We start from the raw sequence: 10,196 nt of genomic DNA, 5'->3' as shown, positions 1-10,196 counted from the left end.
TGAAGGCACAAAAACTAATAAGAAAAGGTTGCTATGCTGTTCTAGCACACGTCGAGAAAGTACAAACTGAAGAAAAGAGCATCAATGATGTTCCCATTGCAAAAGAATTTCCCGATGTATTTCCGAAAGAATTACCGGGATTACCCCCACAGCGATCCGTTGAATTTCAAATAGATCTTGTACCAGGAGCTGCACCAATAGCTCGTGCTCCTTACAGACTCGCACCCAGCGAGATGAAAGAACTGCAAAGCCAATTACAAGAACTTTTAGAGCGTGGTTTCATTCGACCAAGCACATCACCGTGGGGAGCTCCTGTTTTGTTTGTTAAGAAGAAAGATGGTACATTCAGGTTGTGTATCGACTACCGAGAGTTGAACAAACTTACCATCAAGAACCGCTACCCACTACCGAGAATCGACGACTTATTTGATCAACTACAAGGCTCGTCTGTTTATTCAAAGATTGACTTACGTTCCGGGTATCATCAAATGCGGGTGAAAGAAGATGATATTTCAAAGACTGCTTTCAGAACACGTTACGGTCATTACGAGTTTATGGTCATGCCGTTTGGTTTAACTAATGCACCAGCTGTGTTGATGGACCTTATGAACCGAGTGTGTGGACCATACCTTGACAAGTTTGTCATTGTTTTCATTGATGACATACTTATTTACTCAAAGAATGACCAAGAACACGGTGAACATTTGAGAAAGGTGTTAGAAGTATTGAGGAAGGAAGAATTGTACGCTAAGTTTTCAAAGTGTGCATTTTGGTTGGAAGAAGTTCAATTCCTCGGTCACATAGTGAACAAAGAAGGTATTAAGGTGGATCCGGCAAAGATAGAAACTGTTGAAAAGTGGGAAACCCCGAAAACTCCGAAACACATACGCCAGTTTTTAGGACTAGCTGGTTACTACAGAAGGTTCATCCAAGACTTTTCCAGAATAGCAAAACCCTTGACTGCATTAACGCATAAAGGGAAGAAATTTGAATGGAATGATGAACAAGAGAAAGCGTTTCAGTTATTGAAGAAAAAGCTAACTACGGCACCTATATTGTCATTGCCTGAAGGGAATGATGATTTTGTGATTTATTGTGACGCATCAAAGCAAGGTCTCGGTTGTGTATTAATGCAACGAATGAAGGTGATTGCTTATGCGTCTAGACAATTGAAGATTCACGAACAAAATTATACGACACATGATTTGGAATTAGGCGCGGTTGTTTTTGCATTAAAGACTTGGAGGCACTACTTATATGGGGTCAAAAGTATTATATATACCGACCACAAAAGTCTTCAACACATATTTAATCAGAAACAACTGAATATGAGGCAGCGTAGGTGGATTGAATTATTGAATGATTACGACTTTGAGATTCGTTACCACCCGGGAAAGGCAAATGTGGTAGCCGATGCCTTGAGCAGGAAGGACAGAGAACCCATTCGAGTAAAATCTATGAATATAATGATTCATAATAACCTTACTACTCAAATAAAGGAGGCGCAACAAGGAGTTTTAAAAGAAGGAAATTTAAAGGATGAAATACCCAAAGGATCGGAGAAGCATCTTAATATTCGGGAAGACGGAACCCGGTATAGGGCTGAAAGGATTTGGGTACCAAGATTTGGAGATATGAGAGAAATGGTACTTAGAGAAGCTCATAAAACCAGATACTCAATACATCCTGGAATGGGGAAGATGTACAAGGATCTCAAGAAACATTTTTGGTGGCCGGGTATGAAAGCCGATGTTGCTAAATATGTAGGAGAATGTTTGACGTGTTCTAAGGTCAAAGCTGAGCATCAGAAACCATCAGGTCTACTTCAACAACCCGAAATCCCAGAATGGAAATGGGAAAACATTACCATGGATTTCATCACTAAATTGCCAAGGACTGCAAGTGGTTTTGATACTATTTGGGTAATAGTTGATCGTCTCACCAAATCAGCACACTTTCTGCCAATAAGAGAAGATGACAAGATGGAGAAGTTAGCACGACTGTATTTGAAGGAAGTCGTCTCCAGACATGGAATACCAATCTCTATCATCTCTGATAGGGATGGCAGATTTATTTCAAGATTCTGGCAGACATTACAGCAAGCATTAGGAACTCGTCTAGACATGAGTACTGCCTATCATCCACAAACTGATGGGCAGAGCGAAAGGACGATCTAAACGCTTGAAGACATGCTACGAGCATGTGTTATTGATTTCAGAAACAGTTGGGATCGACATCTACCGTTAGCAGAATTTTCCTACAACAACAGCTACCATTCAAGCATTGAGATGGCGCCGTTTGAAGCACTTTATGGTAGAAAGTGCAGGTCTCCGATTTGTTGGAGTGAAGTGGGGGATAGACAGATTACGGGTCCGGAGATTATACAAGAAACTACCGAGAAGATCATCCAAATTCAACAACGGTTGAAAACCGCCCAAAGTCGACAAAAGAGCTACGCTGACATTAAAAGAAAAGATATAGAATTTGAAATTGGAGAGATGGTCATGCTTAAAGTTGCACCTTGGAAAGGCGTTGTTCGATTTGGTAAACGAGGGAAATTAAATCCAAGGTATATTGGACCATTCAAGATTATTGATCGTGTCGGACCAGTAGCTTACCGACTTGAGTTACCTCAACAACTCGCGGCTGTACATAACACTTTCCACGTCTCGAATTTGAAGAAATGTTTTGCTAAAGAAGATCTCACTATTCCGTTAGATGAAATCCAAATCAATGACAAACTCCAATTCATCGAAGAACCCGTCGAAATAATGGATCGTGAGGTTAAAAGACTTAAGCAAAACAAGATACCAATTGTTAAGGTTCGATGGAATGCTCGTAGAGGACCCGAGTTCACCTGGGAGCGTGAAGATCAGATGAAGAAGAAATACCCACATCTATTTCCAGAAGATTCGTCAACACCTTCAACAGCTTAAAATTTCGGGACGAAATTTATTTAACGGGTAGGTACTGTAGTGACCCGAACTTTTCCATGTTTATATATATTAATTGAGATTGATATTTACATGATTAAATGTTTCCAACATGTTAAGCAATCAAACTTGTTAAGACTTGATTAATTGAAATATGTTTCATATAGACAATTGACCACCCAAGTTGACCGGCGATTCACGAACGTTAAAACTTGTAAAAACGACTTGACGATATATATATGGATATACATATGGTTAACATGAGATTATGATAAGTAAGTATCTCCATAAGTATATTAACAATGAGTTATATACATATAAACAAGACTACTAACTTAAGGATTTCGAAACGAGACATATATGTAACGATTATCGTTGTAACGACATTTAAATGTATATATATCATATTAAGATATATTAATATATCATAATATCATGATAATATAATAATTTAACATCTCATTAGATATAATAAACAATGGGTTAACAACATTAATTGAGATCGTTAGCTTAAAGGTTTCAAAACAACACTTACATGTAACGACTAACGATGACTTAACGACTCCGTTAAAATGTATATACATGTAGTGTATTTAGATGTATTAAAATACTTTTGGAAGACTTCAAGACATATATCAAAACACTCATACTTAACGAAAATGGTTACAGTTACTTTCCCATTCTTTTCTTTCATCAAGAATTCTAGTCGTATTCTTACCCGTATTATACACAGCTTCAAAACGTACTTACTATGGGTATATACCAATAGTAACTAGCATGGGATTCCACTCTTGATTATGTCATGTATGACTAATCAATTTTAACTTCTACCATGAGCTAGTCAACTAACTAGAACTCCTTTTAACCCCACTCACCACTCACCAATTAACACTCATCATTCACTCCATTTCACTTCCAAATCTCTTTCTAATTCTCTCTCAACACACCCACACTATTATGAACGTATTTTTCCAGTAGTTAATCATCATCTTCATCAAAAATCACTTCAAGAATAAAGCTATAATCATCATAGGAAGAACACTTCAAGAATACTTCAAAAATCCCTTCAAGTTTACTAATTTACTTCCAAGCTTTCTAATCCATTCCAAGTAATCATCTAAGATCAAGAAACCTTTGTTATATATAGTAGGTTATCTTTCTTATTCAAGGTAATATTCATATTCAAACTTTGATTCAATTTCTATAACTATAAACTATCTTAATTCGAGCAAAAATCTTACTTGAACTTGTTTTTGTGTCATGATCTTACTTCAAGAACTTTCAAGCCATCCAAGATCCTTTGAAGCTAGATCATTTCTTGTCACTTCCAGTAGGTTTACCTACTAAACTTGAGGTAGTAATGATGTTCATAACATCATTCGATTCATATATATAAAACTATCTTATTCGAAGGTTTAAACTCGTAATCACTAGAACATAGTTTAGTTAATTCTAAACTTGTTCGCAAACAAAAGTTAATCCTTCTAACTTGACTTTTAAAATTAACTAAACACATGTTCTATATCTATATGATATGCTAACTTAATGATTTAAAACCTGGAAACACGAAAAACACCGTAAAACCGGATTTACGCCGTCGTAGTAACACCGCGGGCTGTTTTGGGTTAGTTAATTAAAAACTATGATAAACTTTGATTTAAAAGTTGTTATTCTGAGAAAATGATTTTTATTATGAACATGAAACTATATCCAAAAATTATGGTTAAACTCAAAGTGGAAGTATGTTTTCTAAAATGGTCATCTAGACGTCGTTCTTTCGACTGAAATGACTACCTTTACAAAAACGACTTGTAACTTATTTTTCCGACTATAAACCTATAATTTTTCTGTTTAGATTCATAAAATACAGTTCAATATGAAACCATAGCAATTTGATTCATTCAAAACGGATTTAAAATGAAGAAGTTATGGGTAAAACAAGATTGGATAATTTTTCTCATTTTAGCTACGTGAAAATTGGTAACAAATCTATTCCAACCATAACTTAATCAACTTGTATTGTATATTATGTAATCTTGAGATACCATAGACACGTATACAATGTTTCGACCTATCATGTCGACACATCTATATATATTTCGGAACAACCATAGACACTCTATATGTGAATGTTGGAGTTAGCTATACAGGGTTGAGGTTGATTCCAAAATATATATAGTTTGAGTTGTGATCAATACTGAGATACGTATACACTGGGTCGTGGATTGTTTCAAGATAATATTTATTGATTTATTTCTGTACATCTAACTGTGGACAACTAGTTGTAGGTTACTAACGAGGACAGCTGACTTAATAAACTTAAAACATCAAAATATATTAAAAGTGTTGTAAATATATTTTGAACATACTTTAATATATATGTATATATTGTTATAGGTTCGTGAATCAACAGTGGCCAAGTCTTACTTCTCGACGAAGTAAAAATCTGTGAAAGTGAGTTATAGTCCCACTTTTAAAATCTAATATTTTTGGGATGAGAATACATGCAGGTTTTATAAATGATTTACAAAATAGACACAAGTACGTGAAACTACATTCTATGGTTGAATTATCGAAATCGAATATGCCCCTTTTTATTAAGTCTGGTAATCTAAGAATTAGGGAACAGACACCCTAATTGACGCGAATCCTAAAGATAGATCTATTGGGCTTAACAAACCCCATCCAAAGTACCGGATGCTTTAGTACTTCGAAATTTATATCATATCCGAAGGGTGTCCCGGAATGATGGGGATATTCTTATATATGCATCTTGTTAATGTCGGTTACCAGGTGTTCACCATATGAATGATTTTTATCTCTATGTACGGGATATGTATTGAAATATGAAATCTTTTGGTCTATTATTATGATTTGATATATATAGGTTAAACCTATAACTCACCAACATTTTTGTTGACGTTTTAAAGCATGTTTATTCTCAGGTAATTATTAAGAGCTTCCGCTGTCGCATACTTAAATAAGGACGAGATTTGGAGTCCATGCTTGTATGATATTGTGTAAAAACTGCATTCAAGAAACTTATTTTGTTGTAACATATTTGTATTGTAAACCATTATGTAATGGTCGTGTGTAAACAGGATATTTTAGATTATCATTATTTGATAATCTACGTAAAACTTTTAAAACCTTTATCTATGAAATAAAGGTTATGGTTTGTTTTAAAATGAATGCAGTCTTTGAAAAACGTCTCATATAGAGGTCAAAACCTCGCAACGAAATCAATTAATATGGAACGTTTTTAATCAATAAGAACGGGACATTTCAATTGGAGTGTATATACCAATAGTACATACATCTAAAAGCTGTGTATTGTACGAGTACGAATACGGGTGCATACGAGTAGAATTGTTGATGAAACTTAACGAGGATGTAATTGTAAGCATTTTTGTTAAGTAGAAGTATTTTGATAAGTGTCTTGAAGTCTTTCAAAAGTGTATGAATACATATTAAAACACTACATGTATATACATTTTAACTGAGTCGTTAAGTCATCGTTAGTCGTTACATGTAAATGTTGTTTTGAAACCTTAAGGTTAACGATCTTGTTGAATGTTGTTAACCCATTGTTTATTATAACAAATGAGATGTTAAATTGTTATGTTATCATGATATTATGATATATAATATATCTTAGTATGATGTATATACAGTTAAATGTCGTTACAACGATAATCGTTACATATATGTCTCGTTTCGAAATCATTAAGTTAGTAGTCTTATTTTTACATATGTATTTCATTGTTAATACACTTAATAATATATTTACTTATCATTTAACATAATTAACCAAGTGTATCAATATCTTAATATGATTCATATGTACCTAGTAAGACGTTGTTATAACGATAATCGTTATATATATCATTTTCGAGTTTCTTAAATTAATAGTCTCATTTTTATGTATATAACTCATTGTTAAAATACCTAATGAGATACATACTTATAATAAAAACATGTTAACTATATATATAACCATATATATGTCATCGTATAGTTTTTACAAGTTTTAACGTTCGTGAATCACCGGTCAACTTGGGTGGTCAATTGTCTATATGAAACATATTTCAATTAATCAAGTCTTAACAAGTTTGATTGCTTAACATGTTGGAAACATTTAATCATGTAAATATCAATCTCAATTAATATATATAAACATGGAAAAGTTCGGGTCACTACAGTACCTACCCGTTAAATAAATTTCGTCCCGAAATTTTGAGCTGTTGAAGGTGTTGACGAATCTTCTGGAAATAGATGCGGGTATTTCTTCTTCATCTGATCTTCACGCTCCCAGGTGAACTCGGGTCCTCTACGAGCATTCCATCGAACCTTAACAATTGGTATCTTGTTTTGCTTAAGTCTTTTAACCTCACGATCCATTATTTCGACGGGTTCTTCGATGAATTGAAGTTTTTTGTTGATTTGGATTTCATCTAACGGAATAGTGAGATCTTCTTTAGCAAAACATTTCTTCAAATTCGAGACGTGGAAAGTGTTATGTACAGCCGCGAGTTGTTGAGGTAACTCAAGTCGGTAAGCTACTGGTCCGACACGATCAATAATCTTGAATGGTCCAATATACCTTGGATTTAATTTCCCTCGTTTACCAAATCGAACAACGCCTTTCCAAGGTGCAACTTTAAGCATGACCATCTCTCCAATTTCAAATTCTATATCTTTTCTTTTAATGTCAGCGTAGCTGTTTTGTCGACTTTGGGCGGTTTTCAACCGTTGTTGAATTTGGATGATCTTCTCGGTAGTTTCTTGTATAATCTCCGGACCCGTAATCTGTCTATCCCCCACTTCATTCCAACAAATCGGAGACCTGCACTTTCTACCATAAAGTGCTTCAAACGGCGCCATCTCAATGCTTGAATGGTAGCTGTTGTTGTAGGAAAATTCTGCTAACGGTAGATGTCGATCCCAACTGTTTCCGAAATCAATAACACATGCTCGTAGCATGTCTTCAAGCGTTTGTATCGTCCTTTCGCTCTGCCCATCAGTTTGTGGATGATAGGCAGTACTCATGTCTAGACGAGTTCCTAATGCTTGCTGTAATGTCTGCCAGAATCTTGAAATAAATCTGCCATCCCTATCAGAGATAATAGAGATTGGTATTCCATGTCTGGAGACGACTTCCTTCAAATACAGTCGTGCTAACTTCTCCATCTTGTCATCTTCTCTTATTGGCAGGAAGTGTGCTGATTTGGTGAGACGATCAACTATTACCCAAATAGTATCAAAACCACTTGCAGTCCTTGACAATTTAGTGATGAAATCCATGGTAATGTTTTCCCATTTCCATTCCGGGATTTCGGGTTGTTGAAGTAGACCTGATGGTTTCTGATGCTCAGCTTTGACCTTAGAACACGTCAAACATTCTCCTACGTATTTAGCAACATCGGCTTTCATACCCGGCCACCAAAAATGCTTCTTGAGATCCTTGTACATCTTCCCCGTTCCAGGATATATTGAGTATCTGGTTTTATGAGCTTCTCTAAGTACCATTTCTCTCATATCTCCAAATTTTGGTACCCAAATCCTTTCAGCCCTATACCGGGTTCCGTCTTCCCGAATATTAAGATGCTTCTCCGATCCTTTGGGTATTTCATCCTTTAAATTTCCCTCTTTTAAAACTCCTTGTTGCGCCTCCTTTATTTGAGTAGTAAGGTTATTATGAATCATTATATTCATAGATTTTACTCGAATGGGTTCTCTGTCCTTCCTGCTCAAGGCATCGGCTACCACATTTGCCTTCCCCGGGTGGTAACGAATCTCAAAGTCGTAATCATTCAATAATTCAATCCACCTACGCTGCCTCATATTCAGTTGTTTCTGATTAAATATGTGTTGAAGACTTTTGTGGTCGGTATATATAATACTTTTAACCCCATATAAGTAGTGCCTCCAAGTCTTTAATGCAAAAACAACTGCGCCTAATTCCATATCATGCGTCGTATAATTTTGTTCGTGAATCTTCAATTGTCTAGACGCATAAGCAATCACCTTCGTTCGTTGCATTAATACACAACCGAGACCTTGCTTTGATGCGTCACAATAAATCACAAAATCATCATTCCCTTCAGGCAATGACAATATAGGTGCCGTAGTTAGCTTTTTCTTCAATAACTGAAACGCTTTCTCTTGTTCATCATTCCATTCAAATTTCTTCCCTTTATGCGTTAATGCAGTCAAGGGTTTTGCTATTCTGGAAAAGTCTTGGATGAACCTTCTGTAGTAACCAGCTAGTCCTAAAAACTGGCGTATGTGTTTCGGAGTTTTCGGGGTTTCCCACTTTTCAACAGTTTCTATCTTTGCCGGATCCACCTTAATACCTTCTTTGTTCACTATGTGACCGAGGAATTGAACTTCTTCCAACCAAAATGCACACTTTGAAAACTTAGCGTACAATTCTTCCTTCCTCAATACTTCTAACACCTTTCTCAAATGTTCACCGTGTTCTTGGTCATTCTTTGAGTAAATAAGTATGTCATCAATGAAAACAATGACAAACTTGTCAAGGTATGGTCCACACACTCGGTTCATAAGGTCCATGAACACAGCTGGTGCATTAGTTAAACCAAATGGCATGACCATAAACTCGTAATGACCGTAACGTGTTCTGAAAGCAGTCTTTGGAATATCATCTTCTTTCACCCGCATTTGATGATACCCGGAACGTAAGTCAATCTTTGAATAAATAGACGAGCCTTGTAGTTGATCAAATAAGTCGTCGATTCTCGGTAATGGGTAGCGGTTCTTGATGGTAAGTTTGTTCAACTCTCGGTAGTCGATACACAACCTGAATGTACCATCTTTCTTCTTGACAAACAAAACAGGAGCTCCCCACGGTGATGTGCTTGGTTGAATGAAACCACGCTCTAAAAGTTCTTGTAATTGGCTTTGCAGTTCTTTCATCTCGCTGGGTGCGAGTCTGTAAGGAGCACGAGCTATTGGTGCAGCTCCTGGTACAAGATCTATTTGAAATTCAACGGATCGATGTGGGGGTAATCCCGGTAATTCTTTCGGAAATACATCGGGAAATTCTTTTGCAATGGGAACATCATTGATGCTCTTTTCTTCAGTTTGTACTTTCTCGACGTGTGCTAGAACAGCATAGCAACCTTTTCTTATTAGTTTTTGTGCCTTCAAATTACTAATAAGATGTAGCTTCGTGTTGCCCTTTTCTCCGTACACCATTAAGGGTTTTCCTTTTTCTCGTATAATGCGAATTGCATTTTT

This window comes from Rutidosis leptorrhynchoides, chromosome 2, assembly GCF_046630445.1.
Source record: "Rutidosis leptorrhynchoides isolate AG116_Rl617_1_P2 chromosome 2, CSIRO_AGI_Rlap_v1, whole genome shotgun sequence".
NCBI lineage: Eukaryota > Viridiplantae > Streptophyta > Magnoliopsida > Asterales > Asteraceae > Rutidosis > Rutidosis leptorrhynchoides.
Note: the sequence above shows the minus strand (reverse complement) of the source record.